The sequence below is a fragment of the Pristis pectinata genome, chromosome 23 (genome assembly GCF_009764475.1).
Source record: "Pristis pectinata isolate sPriPec2 chromosome 23, sPriPec2.1.pri, whole genome shotgun sequence".
NCBI classification, from domain to species: Eukaryota; Metazoa; Chordata; class Chondrichthyes; order Rhinopristiformes; family Pristidae; genus Pristis; species Pristis pectinata.
Window position 1 is genome coordinate 1,928,804 of NC_067427.1, and position 21,340 is coordinate 1,950,143.

At 48.2% G+C, this 21,340-nt stretch overlaps 1 long non-coding RNA gene across 1 annotated transcript; it reads left to right on the top strand.

Moving 5' to 3' along the window:
• The first annotated feature begins 11,720 nt into the window (after nt 1–11,720).
• On the top strand, nt 11,721–16,367 carry LOC127582113 (uncharacterized). Its single transcript, XR_007958059.1, has 3 exons — nt 11,721–11,808; nt 15,148–15,312; nt 15,815–16,367. It is a non-coding gene; the product is annotated as an uncharacterized LOC127582113 (long non-coding RNA).
• The last annotated feature ends 4,973 nt before the right edge of the window (nt 16,368–21,340 follow it).

Genomic DNA, 21,340 nt, shown 5'->3' on the forward strand with positions numbered 1-21,340 from the left:
CCTCGTTATGAACTTGCACCTTATTGTCTGCCTGCACTGCACTTCCCTGTAGCTGTGACACTTTACTCCGCATTCTGTATCATTTTTTCCTTGTACTTGTTTTTTTTTCCTTTTTTTTTCCTTTCTTTTCCTTGTTTTCATTTTTTCTTGATTTATCAAGACAGATAAATCTCTGGGGCCTGACGGGATATTCCCCAGGGTGCTTCGAGAGGCGAGGGAGGAGATTGTTGAACCGCTGGGAAGGATCTTTGAGTCCTCGTTGTCCACGAGGATGGTGCCGGAGGATTGGAGGGTGGGGAATGTTGTCCCCTTGTTCAAAAAAGGTAGTAGGGATAGTCCAGGGAATTACAGACCGGTGAGTCTCACGTCTGTGGTGGGTAAGCTGTTAGAAAGGATTCTCAGGGATAGGATCTATGAACACCTAGAGAATCATGGACTGATTAAGGACAGCCAGCATGGTTTTGTGAAGGAAAGATCTTACCTCACAAGCCTGATAGAGTTCTTTGAAGAGGTGACGAGGAAGATTGACGAGGGCAGTGCGGTGGATGTGGTCTATATGGATTTTAGTAAGGCGTTTGATAAGGTTCCTCATGGTAGGCTTCTTCAGAAGGTCAGAGGCCAAGGGATCCAGGGAAGCTTGGCTGTGTGGATTAGGAATTGGCTTGCATGTAGAAAGCAGAGGGTTGTGGTGGAAGGAGTGCCCTCGGATTGGAGGGCAGTGACTAGTGGTGTCCCGCAGGGATCGGTTCTGGGACCTCTACTTTTTGTGATATTTATAGATGACTTAGATGAGGGGGTGGAGGGCTAGGTTAGTAAGTTTGTGGACGACACTAAGATAGACGGTGTTGTGGATAGTGTGGAGGGCTGTCAGAGCTTACAGAGGGATATTGATAGGATGCAGAGCTGGGCTGACAAGTGGCAGATGGAGTTCAATCCGGAGAAGTGTGAGGTGGTACACTTTGGAAGGACAAACTCCAGGGCAGAGTACAGGGTAAATGGCAACGTACTTGGCAGTGTAGAGAAGCAGAGGGATCTGGGGGTTCATATTCACAGTTCACTGAAAGTTGCCTCACAGGTGGATAAATCAGTTAAGAAGGCCTATGGGATGTTGGCTTTCATAAATCGTGGGATTGAGTTTAAGAGCCGCGAAGTGATGATGCAGCTTTACAAAACTCTAGTTAGACCACACTTAGAGTACTGTGTTCAGTTCTGGTCGCCGCATTATAGGAAGGATGTGGAGGCATTGGAGACGGTGCAGAGGAGATTTACCAGGATGCTGCCTGGATTAGAACCTATGGAATATGAGGAAAGGCTTAAGGTGCTAGGGCTTTATTCACTGGAAAGGAGGAGGATGAGAGGAGACATGATAGAGGTATATAAAATATTGAGAGGAATAGATAGAGTCAGCGCCTCCTTCCCAGGGCACCAATGCTCCCGACGAGAGGACATGGCTTTAAGGTTACGGCTGGGAGGTTCAGGGGAGATGTCAGGGGAAGGTTTTTCACCCAGAGAGTGGTTGGTACATGGAATGCACTGCCTTGGGTGGTGGTGGAGGCAGATACATTGGACAGGTTCAAGAGTCTGTTGGATAGGCACATGGAGGAATGTGAGACGGAGGGATATGCGGGAGGAAACGGTTAGGTAGTGTGAGGGTGGTTTGATGGACGGCACAACATGGTGGGCCGAAGGGCCTGTTTTGTGCTGTATGGTTCTATGGTACTACCTCAATGCACTGTGTAATGAATTGATCTGTCTGAATAGTATGCAAGACACTGTACCTTGGTACATGTGGCAATAATAAACCAATTCAAATCAAACTGAGTACCTTCACAGAGAGGTAAAAGGAAAAAGGTTGGCAAAAGTTCATGCGGTTCCTTTACAGAGTGAGGCAGGAAAAATTGTATTGGTTAATAAGGAAATGGCAGATAAGTTAAACAAATAGCAAAGAAAGTGTACGGCATGCTTACCTTTATTAGTCTGTGCATTCAGTTCAAGAGTCAAAAAGTTATGTTGCAGCTTTATAAAACTCTGGTCAGGCCACATCTTACTATTGCGCTCAGTTCTTGTACATGTACATGTGACTAATAAATAAATATCTTCTGGTCACCTCATTATAGAAAGGATGTGGAGGCTTAGGAGAGGGTGCAGAAGAGGTTCACCAGGATGCTGCCTGGATTAGAGGGTATGAGCTATAAGGAGAGGTTGGACAAACTTGGGCTGTTTTCTCTGGAGCGGCGAAGGCTGAGGGGAGACCTGATAGAGGTTTATAAGATGATGAGAGGCACAGATAGAGTAGACAGCTGGTGTCTTTTTCCCAGGGTTGAAATGTCTAATACTAGAGGACATGCATTTAAGGTGAGGGGGTAAGTCCAAAGGAGATGTGCAGGGCAAGTTTTTTTCACAGAGAGTGGTGGGTGCCTGGAATGTGTTGCCAGGGGTGGTGGTGGAGGCAGATACGATAGAGGAGTTTAAGAGGCTCTTAGATAGACACATGGATGTGCAGGGAATGGAGGGATATGACTGTGTGTAGGCAGAAGGGATTAATTTAGTTAGGCATTTAATTACCAGTTTAATTAGTGCAGTACAAGATTGTGGGCCGAAGGGCCTGTTCCTGTGCTGTAGTGTTCAATGTTCTGTGTAACATGTAAACATTCGATGAACAGAAGGAGCAGGACTTTGCACGTACAGCAAAGTGCGACATAAGGTGACAGGAGACCAGCTGGGATTGTGAGGAGGGAGGGGATGTAAGGGGGGTTTCAAGGGGGTGTGGATGAACTGAGTGAGTGGGAGAACAGGGCAGATGATAGAACGTGGGAAACATCAGGTAGCTGCAGCACACCGAACAGAAGAATTTCAAAATGGCAAATGTTCAGTGTTCAGAGGGACCCAAGCGTCCACGGACACAGTCACTGAAGGCCAATGAGCAGGTGAAGCAAGCAATCAGGAAGGCAAGTAATATATAAATTATGTGTTTTATAACAAGAGGAATTGACCATAGGAGTAAAGTACCTAGAAATATTGATTTTGCAATTAAAGTCAAGAATGACGTAGTTAGGAGTAGTTGAGGACAGGAAAGGTTCACCGAGTGTGAAGGAGGGAGACCCGCCGGTGGAGAGTTGGCAGAGCAGAGTCTGCTGGGGGCACAGCCGAGGGTTCCTCTGGTGGGAAGGCTGAGGAAGGAGTGGAGTTGGAGTTGGAACAACAACAACAACAACTTGAGGACGTCATTGATCGTTTTGTCAGTGTGACTCCCCTCCCTTTCCAAGGGCAGGGGAGTCTAAAACAGGAGGGCATCGGTTTAAGGTGAGAGGGGAAAGATTTAAAGGGGACCTGAGGGGCAGGTGGGTGTGTGGAACGAGCTGCCGGAGGGAGTGGTTGAGGCAGGTACAATTACAATGTTTGGCAGGTATGTGGATGGGGAAGGTTTAGAGGGATATGGGCCAAATACGGGCAAGTGGGACTGGGTCAGTAATACACCTTGACCCCCATGGACGACCTGGGCTGAGGGCCCTGCTTCTGTGTCGTATAACTCTGTGACTCCATGATTCATTACCTCCTCGGCAGGAATAAAGGGATGGGAATGAGGTGTGGGTGTAGAATTGGAACAACTGAGCAGGATCAACAAACAATCTGCCGGAGGAACTCAGCAGGTCGAGCAGCATCTGTGGGGGGGAAAGGAACTGTCAACGTTTCAGGTCCTGGTTCCGACCTGACCTGAAATTCCTCTGCCCCCACAGATGCTGCTCGACCCATTGAGTTCCTCCAGCAGATTGTTTGTTGCTCCAGATTCTGGCATCCAACAACTGGTGCTCCAAGGGTCAAGGAGTTGTGAGTTGTCTCTAAGCTCTGGCAGGTGAGTCAGAGAGATCGTACTGGAGGCAGCTACACAGCAGTGCCAGGACAGGGTTCCATGGAGGGGAGGGGGAAGGCAGGAATGGGGGACACGAGGATCTCCTGTGTGAGGCACCTCCCTACTCAACAAAACCCCATGAGATTGTACTGAAGGCCATGGATGGTGGTGGGAGCACACAGTTCACCTGTTAACCCAGAACAACAGAGAGGATCTGAACGACCAGTGAGAAGCTAATCTGGCAGATGATGTGGGAAGAGTTCAGCCGGACTGCAGATCCTCCAACAGACATTCATTGCTGAACTCAGCACTTAGTGCTCCTGGCTGTTTGTGAGTGGTTAATGAAAACCATCAGAAATAGCCAGAGCCCCAACAAATGAAACATGTGGCACAAGACCAGTGAAGTCCTTAAGGAAACTGTCAAGTTCACCAATAACGTGTGTGGAAGTAGCAGAGACCAATCTTTGACGGGCAAAATTTCGCCTGTGGATGATCATTGCTGTCAACTAAATGGGGTTAAATCGCTTTTATGTGCAGTTTTGGCAGGGAAAAGGACTCAATTTCGAAAGCTGAGTGGTTTCTAAGTATTAAAGTCCCCCGTTGGGCATTTCAGAGTTTCGTATGCGGTTAACAATAGCATAATGCACTGAATCATTGATCAATAAAGGTGTTAGTGTAAGGCAATGGGACTGATGCAAATGGGCTCAGAGTGTGCAGTTACCTAGCACAAAACCACCCCCTGACCTACATTTTATAACTCACTGACTTCCATTCACAACACTGGATATCATAGACAGAAAGATATGAAACATCATTCAGACCGAGTCCCACGGTAAATATGTTGGATTGGAAGTTAACTGATTACCCCCTACCTTGCCTCCCCACCTCCTCCACACCTCATCTGCATCCCTTGAAGTGATCTAATTAAGTGGGAGATGATTTAAATACAATGCCACTAAAGTAAAGATTAAATACAGTCTACCAGGTGACAGAGTAAAATGCTCGGGTTCACTATCAGAATCAAAATACCGCAGATGTTGCGTATGTGAAATATAAAGCCAAGGAATGCAGGGCAGGTAGTGTCTGTGGAAAGAGAAGAGTCACTGGTTAAGGTCACTGCATGATGGTACTGAGTTCTACAGGTAGTGTACCACACCTGTGGTAGTGAGCAGGGTGGTTCAGCAAGAAACTGGTGCAGTGATGTGCCACACTGAGTCACAGTGTTCCTGCATCACCCGCTCCTTGGCCATCCCTACCACCCTGCCAGCTGTTATACCGAAGTCCAGATGTGATGAGAGTGATTGATGAACGGTTTCAGTTCCTTGTCTGTTCTTTGATCAATTTCTGTCCTTCGTTTTAATGTTCATTGATCTTCAGTCACCGGTTAGTGCTCACTAATCACGTTGATCATGTGGGTCCCAGCTTCTCTTCCAACACCCGTAACTGGGACAGTGTCCACACTGGCATTCTGCCACTGAAGGTTTGTCCACTGCCAGCATCGTTTCGTTTTCCTTTTCAAAGGAGAGTTATTCCATGATCACAGTATCACATGAGCCGGACACTTGACCTCAAAATCTACCTTGTTATGACCTTGCATTTTATTGTCTACCTGCACTGCACTTTCCTGTAGCTGTGACACTTTACTCTGTATTCTGTTATTGTTTTACCCTGTACTACCTCAATGCACTGTGTAATGAATTGACCTGTACGATCGGTTTGTAAGACAAGTTTTTCACTGTACCTTGGTACAAGTGACAATAATAAACCAATTCCAATACCAATACATAGAACATAGAACACTACAGCACAGTACAGGCCCTTTGGCCCACAATGTTGTGCTGACATCTTATCCCACTCTAAGATCTATCTAACCCTTCCCTCCCACATAGCCCTCCATTTCTCTATCATTCATGTGTCTGCATCCAGTTACTGCATCCAGTACATTAGTACACTGCTTCAATATTCTGCTATTCACACAGTTTACAATCAACAGCTTCAAATTACAACATGGTCAGCCTTATCCAGAATGCCTGTGGCACCCACTGGTCCTGGAAGGCCTCCAACATACCCATGGATACTGCGTGTTCCCTCCCCAGGGGCACATGGGCACAGGCATAATCCTGGACAAGGTGCAGGCAATGGGCTGGGGCAGAACCCTCGACTGCCCACTGCCTGGACCCGTCAATGTCCACCTTGATCAGGCCCAGGAGCAGACCAACCAGGAGCCTGCCAGCAGAGTAGTGCTAGCTGCCTCCTGTGTGTTCCTGAGACCTGGGCTACCTATGGGTCCACATCAAGGCACTGGGGTCTCCACAAAATCCTCCATATCCACCGACGTGAACCATCATTGTCCACTCAGGCTGACATCGGCAGCACTGAGCTCCCGGTTCCACTCGTTTGGCTCCACTGGATGGACTACATCATTCACATGCCCAACACCAGACTCCCAACACACACTCTCTGTTCCAAACTCGGTCAGAGCAAGAGATTACAAGGCAGATGGAGAAAAAGATTGAAGGATGTGATCAAAGTCTCCACAATAAATGTATTATTGGGCAGGAGGTACAGAAGCCTGAAGTCCCACACCACCGAGTTCAGGAACAGCTACTTCCCTTCAACCAGCACAACGCTAATCACTTCCTCAGTATAGCAACACAGGGACCACTTTGCACTATAATGAACTTTTTTTGTTCTTATTGTGTTCTTTCTTGTATAATTTATGTTTAATTTATGTTTCTCTTGTGAATGCTGCTCATCTGATGCTATGTGCCTATGATGCTGCTGCAAGTAAGTTTTTCACTGTACCTGTGTACACATGTACTTGTGCAGATGACAATAGACTTGACTTTGACTTTGATAACATATCCACTGGCTCCTGGAACCCCTGCCCATGACCCCTCCAAATGGCACTGGGAACTTCCAGTCCATCTGTCAGGATTACACCACACCACTTCCCGACATGCCCACCCAGTCATCCTATCAGTCACCCTACTGTCCCACACACAGCAGAGTGCACGGATCCCACAACAGCCTCATCAGCCACCTCTGAACACACAGAACTGGAGAGAAATCGAGTCACCCTCAATCCCAAGGGTGTCCTGGAGAAGAAGAGGAGACTGACGATTTGGGACCTAATGTTGCTAGTTGTGGTTTCTGACATGTTCCAGGGGAAAGGATCTGCCCAATAAAACCAATGGAATTTCTTGATTCCAAAACTACTCCTAGACTTTGTGCATAATTCCAATCATTCCGTGTGGGAGTCCCAGAAGTGAAAGTGATGGCTTTCACTGAATCTCAGGATCACAGAATGATTACAGAACAGGAGGCCATTCAGCCCAACAGTCCTGTACTGGCCCTCTACCTGAGAAGTTCCACCACTTGACACCTTCTCTGTAGCCTTGCTAATTAGTCTCCACCATCCTTTTTCCAATTTCCCCTTGAAGGCCACAGTGGAAGCTGTCAGCACCACATCTGCAGGTAGTGCGCCCCAGATTCCAACCACACTCTGTGTAAAAACTCCTTTCCTCAGGTCAGCCTTCATTTTCTTCTCCTTTGGTTTACACCTGTGACCTATAGACCCTAAAAGGAATGCCCTCCCACAGCCCAAATCTATTCTATACAGAATACAGGAACACAAGGGAATAGGAACAGGAGAAACAAAGGACTGTAGATGCTGGAATCTAGGTGAAAAACATTCTGATGCTGGAGGAAACTTCCCTCCGTCTATGGTCGAGAGAGCTCGCATCCATATTTCTGCCATTTCCCGCACCTCTGCTCTCATCCCCACCCCTCCCAGACCCAACAGGGATAGGGTCCCCCTCGTCATCACACTTCATCCCACCAGCGTACATATCCAACACGTCATTCTCCACCACTTCCGCCATCTCCAACAGGACCCCACCACCAAGCATATCTTCCCCTCCCCACCCCTTCCTGCCTTTCACAGGGACCATTCTCTCCATGAGTCCCTAGTTCACTCCTCCCCCACCCCCCCTCCCGCTCCCAACCCAGGAACTTTCCACTGCCCCTGCCATAGGTGCAACACCTGCCCCTGCACCACGTCCATCACCTCCATCCAGGGACCCAAACAGTCCTTTCAAGTGAGACAGAGATTCACCTGCACCTCCCTTAATATCATCTACTGCAGTCGGTGCTCCGTGCGGCCTCCTCTACATCGGCGAGACCAAACGCAGACTAGGTGACCGTTTCGCAGATCACCTGAGCTCCGTCCGTAACCGCCATCTGCATCTCCCCATCGCCGGTCACTTCAGCTCCCCCTCCCACACTGTCACTGATATGTCAGTCCTCGGCCTCCTCCACTGCCGGGAGAATTCCAAGCGCAAACTGGAGGAACAGCACCTCATTTTCCGCCTTAGAACCTTGCAGCCTGACGGCATGAACATTGAGTTCTCCCACTTTAAGAAATCCCCACCCCCCTTCCCCACACCCCCCCCCACCACCCCCCCCACCCTGCTTCTTCTCTTCTTCCCTTCCCCAGCCTCTCTTTTTTCTACCCCACTTGTTTTTCTTTCTCTCCTCACCTGTGCCCCGTCCCCCGGTGGATCTGCTCTCCCCTCCTCCCCCGCACCTGCCCATCACCGTCTCTTACCTGCATCTACCTATCACCACCCTGTGCCCACCCCGCCTCCCCTCTTCTGTCCACCTATCACTGCTCTGCTTTTCCCTCCTATATATCGGGCTTCCCCTTTTCCTATCTTCAGTCCTGAGGAAGGGTCCTGACCCGAAACGTTGACCGCCTGCTTTTCTCCACGGATGCTGCCTGGCCTGCTGAGTTCCTCCAGCATCAGAGTGTTTTTCATCAGAATAGGAGCAGGAGTAGGCCACTCGGTCCCTCAAGCCTGTCCAACCATTCTGTATGATCATAGCTGATCTGCCCTAGTCCTCACCTCCCCTTCTGTGCTTCTACCTCCCTGTCAATCTTCTAAAGAAACGGTCCCAGCCACTCCAAGGCATCTTTACCACTGGAGTCCCTCAAACCAGTCACCATTATATCATTGATTTCTGTACCCCTCCAATGCCTTCACACCTCCTTATGATGAGGCGACCAGAATTGAACACAATAACCCAGTAGAGGCCAGACAAATAAATAAAAATCAAACGAACTTCAGATGCTGGAAATCTAAAATAGAAACAGAAACTGCTGGAAACACCCAGCAGGTCTGTCAGCATCAGTGGGCAGAAGAACATTTCAGGTTGAAGATCCTTCACCAGAAGACAGTGGAAAATCCAAACCTCTCTCCCTAAATTCTCTTAAGACTGAAAATGTCACATCTGAGATTCAGGGCCTGGACAAACCTCAGGGAGGCAGCAGGTCTGGTGTAACTGAGTGACAAACCTGACTCTGAGGCTGAATGGCCTCCCTCCTCTTGCTGGGTTCCAAAGAAAATTCAACCTGAATGCCACAGCAATTCATTCAATGTCAAACAGCAGAATTTTCCTTCCTCTAATGTGAGGAAAATGCTGCCAGAAAATGTTTACAAAGCCGTGGAGAACAGGAAGGTGTGAATAACTCATTGTGAAAAACCAGCCAAAGATCTCACGAAACAGTAATGTTGGCTCCTGCTCTGCCTAAGATTAGTTGTGTGAGTTTATATATTTGGGGATATTTGGTGTAGAGTCGGCACAATATCCTTGAGCTGGTGAGGTTCCAGAATCAATACAAAGGTCTGAGGAAACTTATACATAACAAAGCTTCAGTGCAAAGACATGAATTCTTTCTGCAAGTTTCCTCCTGAGGAGAATGGTGTGCGTTCTTGAGGTATGGTTAGCTGAAGCAGTTCAAGAAGTGCTGAAATATTCAGAGAGTGCCCTGAGGTTTCAGAGTGGCAGTTTACCCACATAGTTATGTGTTACCATGGTGCCTAGTGCACTCTCTAGCTGCCAAGCTCATCCACTATTGGCAGCGTGTGGCTATAACGGCTGGTCGTGTGGTGGGCCTCCACACAACAGCTACACGCCGTCAGTCACTGATTACAGGAAAACCAAGGGCCCTGTGCTGGAAATCCCCACCGAAGACAGGTGTCTGGCACCTTATCATCACATCCAAATTCAGAAAAACGAGGGTCTTACTTCTCAGAATTCTTGTTGCCAAATTCAGAAATGGACCATTTAAATAAAAACATTTCAGCAACTCAGCTGTTGTTGAGTGAAGCTCAAGGGGCGGGGAGTTGTGTTTCAAGACCACCTACTGGGAAATGGAAATCTAGTCTGGCATTCAGGGCAGGTTACTGAGGGAGCACCGCACTGTGGGAGCGGCAGTACTGAGGGAGCATGCGGTTTCCACGGGCACCCTAGCTGAGTTCGGCGCTCGGTGGGCCCCTCAGGGGATCGCGTGTGTCGTGGACGGTACGAACGTGATTCTTATTTGAAGTGTCGCGTGTCGCGTTAAAGGGTGTAGCGTTGCATGTGTGTTTCGTTAGTATTAGTCTGCATTCTCTACTGTAGTATGTCGTTGCTTAGTTTCTTCTTTTCTGTATTAGATGTTGTGTATTGACACTGGTTGTCTTTTTGTAGTGCTTTTAGTGAATAAACGTTTATAAAAAAAAAGGGGCAGTACTGAGGAAGAGTCACTGTTGGGGGTTGGTACTGAGGGAGTGCCGTACCTTTGTTGGCAAGCTGTCATAAGGAACTGAATCTTGATGGTCGTGGTTGCCGTGCATGAGTTATTATGGTGCGTGTTTAGTGTTTACAACAGAAGATGAATTTCTATCCTTCTGTTTTTTGAGTGGGGCTCTCCTCCTCCTTCAAGGGTAAGTGAGGAGGCACCTTGGTGCCCTTTTGGTGACCCGGTGAATTATTCCCGGGGAATGGGCCAGACTCTTCCTTCCATCGATACCTCTGAAGTAGATGTGCCCAGCCCTGGACAGCTGAACTGAGTGCCTGTCACCTCTCTGCCTCCAGCACCAGCCCCATTCTGCAGAGCGGCATGGATTTTGGAAGAGGAGCTCTGCTTGTCAGTCTGTTAAAAACAACTGTCCCGGAACAGAATGGAGAGTGTGTTCAGTGTGAACCAACATTTGGAGGTTAAGGGATGCCTAATGCTCTGTGAAGTTCTCTTTGTTGGCCAAGAGAATATAAACCAGAGGATTGATAACAACAGTGGAAGGAATGGACGTGCAGGACTGATGGACCACAGGATGACCCAGGCTGGCAGGAGACAGGCAGCTCCCCCAGGGTAATGGTCATTGAGCTTCCCTGAGCCACAGCCGTGAACTGGGAAGTTAGCTCGCTTCACTAAGACCCAGGGTCCCAGAGACCTGATGAATTGGGAAGCCGCCCTGCAGTTGTGGGGATGGGAACAATGGGCCCACCATAAAACATCCACAGTGACATTTGGGCCCTCAACAGTGGGCAGAAGAGCTGGGTGGTTATGGTGGCAAAAGAGATACCCAGGTGTTAAGGCAGCGGAACACCTGAGTGATGAAGCTGGTCAGGAGTCCAACACGTAGAGTGAGGTCCTTGCTGAACTGTTCCATTCTCCTCTGCACCTGACTGGCTCTGTACCGCTACAGAGGACGTTACACAATTGATGAAGCGGAGATGACAGAGTGCCCACCCATGCTCCAGCTGTGACAAAATGAAGGTCGATGAATGGGCTGGTACCGTCTCATTGGAGGAGAACAGAATAGAAGGGAGAGGCTTTGCTAACAGGACTGAACTCCTTACCGAACCTGGAACAACATCAGGACCCAGAACTGCACCAAACATACATGAATTTCACTTCAGTCTCCCCATGTCAGCAGCAACACCACACTCATCATCAGAATGCTACAGTCATTGGACCCTCCCCCATGCAAATGTATAAAGCCATGACTCCACAAAGAATCGGAGATCATGTTGACTGACAGGCATCGATACAGACTGTAAGATTTTGTGCTACCTGTTTTGCTCCTGTAGAGTTTAAACACCGTAGATATTTCCCTTGCTTTTTACATCAGGTATGTTTTGTTCAGTGTTTCTGTGTTTTACTATGGGTGGTTACTGTGGACGGATCAGCCGCTGTGGTTCTAGCTGCTTTATTGTTGGTTACCCTGAGGCATGTTTATCCATATCTATATATCTTTCACACTTGTAGAATTTGTACTGTTTTTAATGCTTTCAATTTTGAGGAAATTGAACTTGTAAAAGTCAAATCATAAAGAGCCAATGTGAATGTAAGAGGCAAAATATTCACTGCTCAGCCACATAACGCAAAAATATATTTCATCGGGGAGACGGAGGGAACAAAAATAGGAGGACTGGAGGTGGTTGCGGAGACAGAGGGAGAGGGGAACGTGGGGGGTGTGGGTTACCTGAAATGGGAAAATACGAAGTTCATACCATTGGGTGTAGACGGGTGGAATATGAAGTGTTGTTCTTCCAGTGTGTGTTGGGCCTCCTCCTTGCAGTGGGGAAGGTCAAGGATGGACAGGCCGGTGTGGGAATGGGAAGGGGAGTTGAACCAGCATGCAACAGGATCTCGGGACAGCCATTGCGGACCAAGCGTAGGTGCTCTGCAAAACGGCCACCCAGTCTGAGTTTGGTCTCGCCGTTGTAGGGGAGGCCACATCAGGAGCTCTGCACGCAGTAGGCAAGGGTGGAGGAGGTGAAGGTGAAGCTTTGTCTCACCTGGAAGGGCTGTTTAGGTCCCTGGATGGTGGTGAGGGAGGAGGTGTAGGGACAACTAGGGACAAGTGTTACACCCTCTACAGTTCCAGGGGAAAATACCAGGGGAGGGGAGGGAGTCACGAGAGAGTGGCAAAGACGGAGGAGAGGGGAAGATGTGGCTGGAGGTGGGATCCTGTCGCAGCCAGCAGAAATGATGTCAGAGAGTGTGCTGGATGGGGAGACTGGTGGTGTGAAAGGTGAGGCCCAAGGGTATCTCTGTTCTCTTTGGCTGTGAGAGCAGAGGTTCAGGGAAATGGAGGCAATGTGAGCAAGGTCTCCATCAAACTCAGTGTCTGAGGTTCCAAACCAGTCCACAAGATGCCTCTCCCAGCTGCATGCTTTGATCTCTGTCCACTTTCTCTGCTCTTGCTACTTCACCCCAACCTGTGAAAATTTAGAATTAATTTCTTGATTGGCCTTTGCAATACGAGTCCCACTCCCCTGGCCCTTCTAGATCTCCCGACCCTTGTCAAACTCTGGTTTTTCATTGGATTGATCTGCAGACCCCTGTGGGTAACTTGGGGAGGATGGAGCTGGTTGGTTGTCAGCACTGGGAGGTACATTGCACTGACCCCAGGAGTTGGGAGGTGTGTTGTGTTGACCCCAGGTGTTGGGAGGTACATTGCACTGACCCCAGGAGTTGGGAGGTGTGTTGTGTTGACCCCAGGTGTTGGGAGGTACATTGTGCCGACCCCAGGAGTTGGGAGGTGTGTTGTGCTGACCCCAGGTGATGGGAGGTGTGTTGTGCTGACCCCAGGTGTTGGGACGTATGTTGTGCTGACCCCAGGTGATGCAGTCCCAATGCCTGGTGTGTTCCAGTTCACTCCCTGTGGGCCTGAGGCAGTCTGTAACTAATCCTGGTCCAGAAACATCTGCAGTTCTCCCCCACTTTTGCATCCCTTTGATGTCCATGGAAACCTGGCAGTTATTGGGTCAAGAACTCCTCTGATTTCACATTGTTCATCTCAGAAACCTTTAGTTTCACCTTCACTTCCATCCCTCCTATAGATCGGCAGCCCAGCATTGACCCTGGTGTCCTGGGTACCAGTGGGGGCACAGTGCGTAGTGTTCCATGTCTGGCTCAGAGGTCTGTGGCTCAGTCCCAGTGGGACCCACCCCTTTGTGTGGTGGGCGAGGTGAGGGCAGCTGGGTGTGGGACCCGTCTGAGGATCCATTCACCCCTGAGGACAACCCATGTGAGTGAGGAAACCCCAGTCCTGCCGACAGGTCCTCCTCACTGTCATTGTGGCTGCACTCGGACACAGTGCTTACATACAAACACACATATGAACATACACATATTCATACCAGCAGGTATACATACCTACAGGCATACATACATACATACTAACATACATATAAACACCCCTGCATACATGCAACTTCACACATACAAATCTACATACATACATGTAAACACATATGAATTAGGAGCAGGAGTAGGCATTTGGCCCCGTACTCTGTCCTGCCATTCAATAAGATGGATAATCAGAAATGTAACCTTAACTCTGCATTCCCCATCTCCCTACCACGTTAGTGTCTCTACCTGACACTGCCTGTAACATATTCAAAGACTCAGCTTCCACTGCCCTGAGGGAAGAGAGTTTCAAAGACTCATGGTTCTCTGAGCTTCAATAACTCAATTTATTTCAATGGAGAGGAACGGCTCTGAGGATGAGAGGTACATTTTAAGTTACAATATTTTTTTAATTAATTGACTTAACAAATGTTAACATAAATGTATTTAAATGCAGTTAATTTTTGGTATTGGTATTGGTTTATTATTGTCACTTGTACTGAGGTACAGTGAAAAACTTGTCTTACAAACCGATCTTACAGGTCAATTCATTATACAGTGCAGCTACATTGAGTTAGTACAGAGTGCATTGATGTAGTACAGGTAAAAACAATAACAGTACAGAGTAAAGTGTCACAGCTACAGAGAAAGTGCAGTGCAATAAGGTGCAAGGTCACAACAAGGTAGACCATGAGGTCAGAGTCCATCTCATTGTATAAGTGAACTGTTCAATAGTCTTATCACAGTGGGGTAGAAGCTGTCCTTAAGTCTGGTGGTACGTGCCCTCAGGCTCCTGTATCTTCTACCCGATGGAAGAGGAGAGAAGAGAGAATGACCCTGGTGGGTGGGGTCTTTGATTATGCTGGCTGCTTCACAAAGACAACGAGAGGTAAAGACAGAGTCCAAGGAGGGGAGGCTGGTGTCCGTGATGTGCTGGGCTGTGTCCACAGCTTTCTGCAGCTTCTTGTGGTCCTGGGCAGAGCAGTTGCCGTACCAAGCCATGATGCATCCTGATAGGATGGTTTCTATGGTGCATCGGTAAAAGTTGGTGAGAGTCAAAGGGGACAAACCAAAGTTCTTTAGCCTCCTGAGGAAGTAGAGGCGCTGGTGAGCTTTCTTGGCCATGGCATCCACGTGGTTTGTCCAGGACAGGTTGTTAGTGATGTTCACTCCCAGGAACTTGAAGCTGTCAACCCTCTCGACCTCAGCACCATTTGTAGTGCCTTCCAGTTTCATGAAGTATTTTAGATTTATTAATATTTTTCAAGAATGTTATAATTTTTAAAGGTGTTAATGATGTGACTATTTGTAATAGTTCATGAACATTTTTCAGTTTTTGTGAAGATCAGCGACATTCCAAGATCTTTGACAGCTTTGACAGCTAGTACCTCTGGGGCATGGTTTAGCCACCGGTCGAAGCATTTCTATGGCTGGAACTTGCCGATGATGGTGCAGCCAAGCAGGGGCTATATCAGGAACCTGCTCAAGGTGAGCCCAGGTAGGAGAAAAGCGAACACTGGGGTGGAGAGCAAGCCGCAGACTGCATCAGGGGCTGTCGCTCAGAAGGTTCAGGCTGATCTTCAGGAGAAAGTCAGCTGGCACTGGGCACTGGTTTGACATTGAAGGACTCCTCCAATGCTTTGTTCCGTCCCTCCCACTGCTGGGTGAGCCATATCCAATAACTTCCACCCTTCCACAGCTCCCTTCAAACTCCAGAACCCTTCACTGCTCAGCCCTGGAATTAATCCCTCCTCCCTTCACCTGCCAAGGACCTCTGGCTGGAATTTACTCCTAAACTTCCCTCCACCCATCCTCTACCTCCTTCAGAATGTTCCTTAAATCCCCGCTCCGTGACCCTGTTTTTGCCCTTTCCCACTGGCTGCCAAAATCTGGCGGATTTGGGGATATTTCATTACAATACGGAAGCTATAGAGATACAAGTTGTTGTTATACCATCTCAACTTGGACTTCCAACACGGAGATATGTTGTTTTTTTTTAGGGCATTGAGATCAGCAGTGAACCATGAACCTCTCCACAATGGATGAAAAGTGTAACTACACCGCAGGCCCGCTGGAGAAACGCCACCTCCCTGTCATGTATTCTCTCATCAGCTTCACCGGAGTACTGGCCAATTGCTGGATTTTACTAATATTTCAAAAGCGATTCTCAAGGAAGTGTGGTGTGCACATCTACCTGATGAACCTCTCGGTGGCCGATTTGATCATTTGCCTGGCTCTGCCTGTCAGAGTCGCACTGCTGGTGATGGGAGACACCTGGATAGAGAGCTCAGGGAGATGCATTACCATCACCATGATCCTCAATCTTTGTTTCTACTGTACACTTGCCTGCCGGACGCTGTGCTTAATATTCATAGGCTTTAGCCGATATGCAGTAATTGTAAAGTTCCCTGACAAGAAGTTCAATGCATTGTACCAACTCACTTTTGCTAAGTTCGCCTGTGCGGCTTTCTGGATTGCAGGCATCTTAATTGTGACAATCTGTTCAATTTACACATTGAAATCAATGAGTACATCTGGATTTCAATGCTACAGTGTCAAGGTGTACACACAGTTACAGCCCAACTTCATTGTGCTCATTGCCACTTCAATACTGTTTCTTATTACTTTAATGGCACTTGTTTTTTTATATGTTTTAGTTGTAATCTACTTGTCCAAGGTGAGTAAAAACAGCACAGTCCAGCAAAACCACAGACTTTACAAGAAAACGCAGCTGAGGATCTGTGTTGCTGTATTTACCTGTGTTCTGTGTCAGTTACCTTATGTCAGTTATCAGCTTTTTTCAAACTTTCACCGAATAACATACAACGAATGTCAAATGCTGGTAAAAATGCAAAAGGTCAAAATGATCTTATTGTGGCTGGTTTCATTCAATAGTTGCTTGGACCCGATCGTGTACATGCTCATCCAGAAATATTTCTCAGTCAACAACTGGAACACAGACCAGCAAACTATGGGCAGATCTATAGATAAAGAAAGTGCAAGTAACACCCATTAGGTCTTTTTATACCCACCTGAGTCTAAAACTAGAGCACGTTGGTTTAAGGTGAGAAGGGAAAAGTTTAAAAGGAACCAGAGGGGCAACTTTTTCACGCAGAGGGTGGTGGGTGTAAGGAACGAGCTGCCAGAGGCAGGTACAATGACAATGTTTAAAAGACATTTTGTAAGGTACATGGACAGGAAAGATTGAGAGGGATATGGGCCAAGTGCAGGCAAATGGGACTAGCTCAGAGAGACATCTTGGTCAGCATGCACGAGTTGGGCCAAAGGGCCTGTTTCCATGCTGTATAACTCTGTGACTCTGGTATGAGGCAAAGTGGGATTGTTTCCATTTTGTTAATAAGCTGACAGCGTTTCCACCAATCTTCAGAAGGAACCATAATCTAAACTTCAAGTTAATTTGTTTGTCATTTGCTGCAGCATTATACCCTGATTGCTAATTGTAAGTGTTCTCATCTGACAGTGTAAGAAGACCAGGGAATGTTAAACTGAACTTGGCACTTGTCAGGGTGAGCCAAGGTTTGGGATGGAGCAGCCCTTGTTATTTTTAGCAACACAAGATGCTGGAAGAACTCAACAGGTCGGGCAGCATCTGTGGAGGAAGGTGGTAAATTGGTAAATTGGTTTATTATTGTCACATGTACCGAGGTACAGTGAAAAACTTTGTTTTGCATGCCGTCCATACAGATCATTTCATCACATCAGTGCATTGAAGTAGCACAAGGGAAAACAATAACAGAATGCAGAATAAAGTGTTACAGTTACAGAGAAAGTGCAGTGCAGGCAGACAATAAGGTGCAACGGCCACGACGAGGTAGATTGTGAGGTCAAGAGTCCATCCTATCAATAGTCTTATAACAGCAGGATAGGAGTTGTCCTTGAGCCTGGTGGTACATGCTTTCAGGCTTTTGTATCTTCTGCCCGATGGGAGGGGGGAGAAGAGAGAATGTCTGGTGTTGGTGGGGTCTTTGATTATGTGGCTGCTTTAGCAAGGCAGTGAGAAGTGTAAATGGAGTCCACTGAGGAGTCGACATTTCGGGTCAAGACCCTGGACTGATGAAGGGTCTCGACCCGAAATGTCGACTGTCCATTTCTGCCCACAGAGACAGCCTGACCCGCTGAGTTCCTCCAGCATCTTGTGTGCTGCTCCAGATTCCAGCAGCTACAGTCTCTTGTGTCTCCCTGTTGACTTGCTGCCATTCTAAGAGCGATGAACCGGTTCAGTTTAACCAAGCTGGCTTTTTAAATGCTGACTGTATCAAGACAAGTTTCGGTCCCTCTAATTCTTGCCTGCAGGTGAGGGCAAACAACCTTGTGCATATTTTCTGTTCGGTGAGCATGGCTCAAACACTGCACCTCCCTTCAGTCAGAGCACACCTTATATTTACATTCAGCTTTTCACCAGTAACAGTCTGTTTTTACCAATTCTCTCTGCTAGCTCTGACGACACTCCGGCTGCTTTTGTTGAGAGTGAGAGACCATCTCTGCAGAGATGCTGATGCTTGCTATGAATTTGAGTTTATGTTATAACTCTTTTTCTGAACTAATTAAGTGATAGCAAATAAATATTAAAGTCAGCAGCTGTTGTCAGTGTTTGGAGGACGTTTTCTGTGCGGGAGATACCAATGTGCAGGAGAGCACTGTTCATCTCCAAGTTGTGCAGCATCTTTGATGTGGTTTGAGTTTGGCTCAGGGTTCGGGGTTTGTTGGCTGAGTGCGTCTTCATGTCTGCTGTGTCTCAGCCTCCTCTGCAGCGAGGAGCTTCGGCAAACGGAGACGAGCATCTCCTCAGGGCATCCCCTAACTGCTTGCAGCTGGTGCACTTGCTACTTCTGCAGTGCAGCGACACCGCAGCAGGCATGCTGACACACGCAAGGTCCCACACACACGCGCGCAAGATCCCACACACACACACGCAAGATCCCGCACACACACGTGCAAGATCCCGCACACACACACACAAGGTCCCGCACACACACACGCAAGGTCCTGCACACACACACACACACTAGGTCGCACACACATGCAAGGTCCTACCAACCGCAGTGGGGAAGTCACTGTTTTTTAGTGGGTGCTTTGGGGAATAGATATTGGCCTTATGGAAAGAGGGAGCACACTGACAGTGCAGCACTGCCTCAGCACTGCCGCTGACAAACCATAACACCTCTGACAAAGCTGCACTCCCTCAGCACTGCCCCTTTTTTTTATAAACGTTTATTCGCTAAAAGCACCACAAAGGGACATCCAGTGTCAGAACTACAACAACTAATACAGAAAGAAGAAAAAACTATGCAGACAGATTCTAACTACGTAACTACAGCAAATAACACTAACTAAACAACCACAACATGCACCACTTCAGATGAGAATTGTGTTCTCACCGCTCACGACACGTGATCCCCTGAGGGGCCCACCGACGCAGAACTCAACCAGGGTGCCCGCGGAGACTGCGTGCTCCCTCTCCAAGGACACCTGCGCACGCACGTAAGCTCAGAAGACGGGCAAGCAGGCCGACTGGCCAGAACCTCAGTACTACCCCTCCCACAGTGTGACCCTCCCTCAGTACTACCCCTCCCACAGTGTGATCCTCCCTCAGTACCGCCCCTTTTTTATACAGTATATAAACATTTATTAACTAAAAGCACTACAAAATGGCAACCAGTGTCAAAACACTACAACTAATACAGAAGAGAAGAAACTAAGCAACTACATAACTACAGCAAAATAATGCAAACTAAACACCCGCGAGATGCACCACGAAACACTTCAGAGAAGAATCGCATTCTCACCGTCCACAACACCCTCGATCCCCTCAGTCGTGCCCCTCCCTAAGTGTGACGCTCCCTCAGTACTGCCCCCGCTGTCTGTGCTCATGTCTCTGACATGGGAGTTGAAGCCCTGACCTCTCACTTTGGGGCAGGAGTGTGAGCTGACCTGCCGTGCTGCTGTGGTGGGTGCCCTTGTTTCAGACTCTCTGCCCGTTCTCCTGAACCTCCAAGGTGCAGGGGTTGTCAGATGTGCCTCTGCTGCCCAACAGATGGAGTGAAGGTGACTCGTACCACCAGGGCTCAGAAACCACCCCCTCTACCGACAGGAGGCAGCGTGAATCCCACTGTGTTGATCGTGTCTGAAGCCAGCCAACACATCCCACAATAACACATTAGCTCTGCCTGTCCTGCATCTTGGAAGTGATTGAAAGGTACATCAATGGATGTTATAGCAGTTTGAGCTGGTCTGTGGCAGTGATATATGTTGAAATAATTTTCTTCCTAATCAAATATTTTGAAAATAGCAGGCACAGAACCTTCATCAGCCACGATTGTGGCCATTGCTTCTGTATCTGAGTCACAGACCAGACTGGACTTGTGCATTGGCCCAATATCTTAGAACACAGAACACAGACCAGTACATCACAGGAACAGGCCCTTTGGCCCATAATGGCTGCGCCAAACACGATGCCGAATTAATCCAATCCCCTCCTGCCTGCACATGGTCCATATCACTCCACTCCCCGCATATTCATGTGTCTAACAGCTATTATAGTATCTGCCTCCGACCCCCTCCCCCAGCAGCGCATTCCAGGCACCCACCCTCTCTGGGTGAAAACTTACGCCACACATCTCCTTTGAACTTTCTCCCTGTCACCTTAAACCTATGCCTTCTATTATCTGACATTTCTAACCCCAGGAAAAGACTCTGTCTGTCTACCCTATCTGTGCCTCTCATAATTTGATAACCCCTATTCTCTTCTCCCTCAGCCTCCGCCGATCCAAGTAAACAACCCAAGTCTGTCTATCACAACACCAGATAAGACCATTAACCGCCACGTTCCTGCCCCACCACTCAGTTGGATCATGGCCAATCTTTTACCTCAGTGCCATTTTCCTGAACTGACCCCAGATCCCTTTGATACTTAAGTATCTATTGAAGTGTCTTGAACTGTCTAGGGAGTGAGCCTCAAAGAGCCCCTTGTGTAGAAAATTCCAAGAAGCACCACCCTCTGGGTGAGGTGATTTCTCCTCACTGACCTGAATAGCAATCCCCTGTTTTGGGTGCCAGCCTTTGGTCTGGATGTCCCAGGAAGGGGAAAGGCTTCCCTGCGTCCGCTCGATCACCCCTGTAGGAACTGCTGTTGTAAGGCTTCCTGAGGAAAGCATCAGATGTAATCCTGTAGAAAAGTCCTACAGGGCTGGAAATGCTGAGAATTCTCACTGGTCAGCCAGTGTCTGAGGAGAGAGATAACGTCGATGGCCTTTCTTCAGATCTGTGACATTCCCTCTCTGAGCTCATCTTGTCCAAGAGACTTACCTCCTTGCCCCCCGACAACGTCCCCACTGGCTGCCCTGGTTGTCTCCCCAGAACCCACGTTGGGACCTTACTGCCCCGGTACCTGCCCATCCTTCAAACCTACCATCGTCTCACGCACCTCAAACCCAGCCCTTGAGCTGCAGTCCTTCCAAATCACTGCCCCATCTGCCATCCCCTTCCCTCTCCCAATCTTCCCCGGA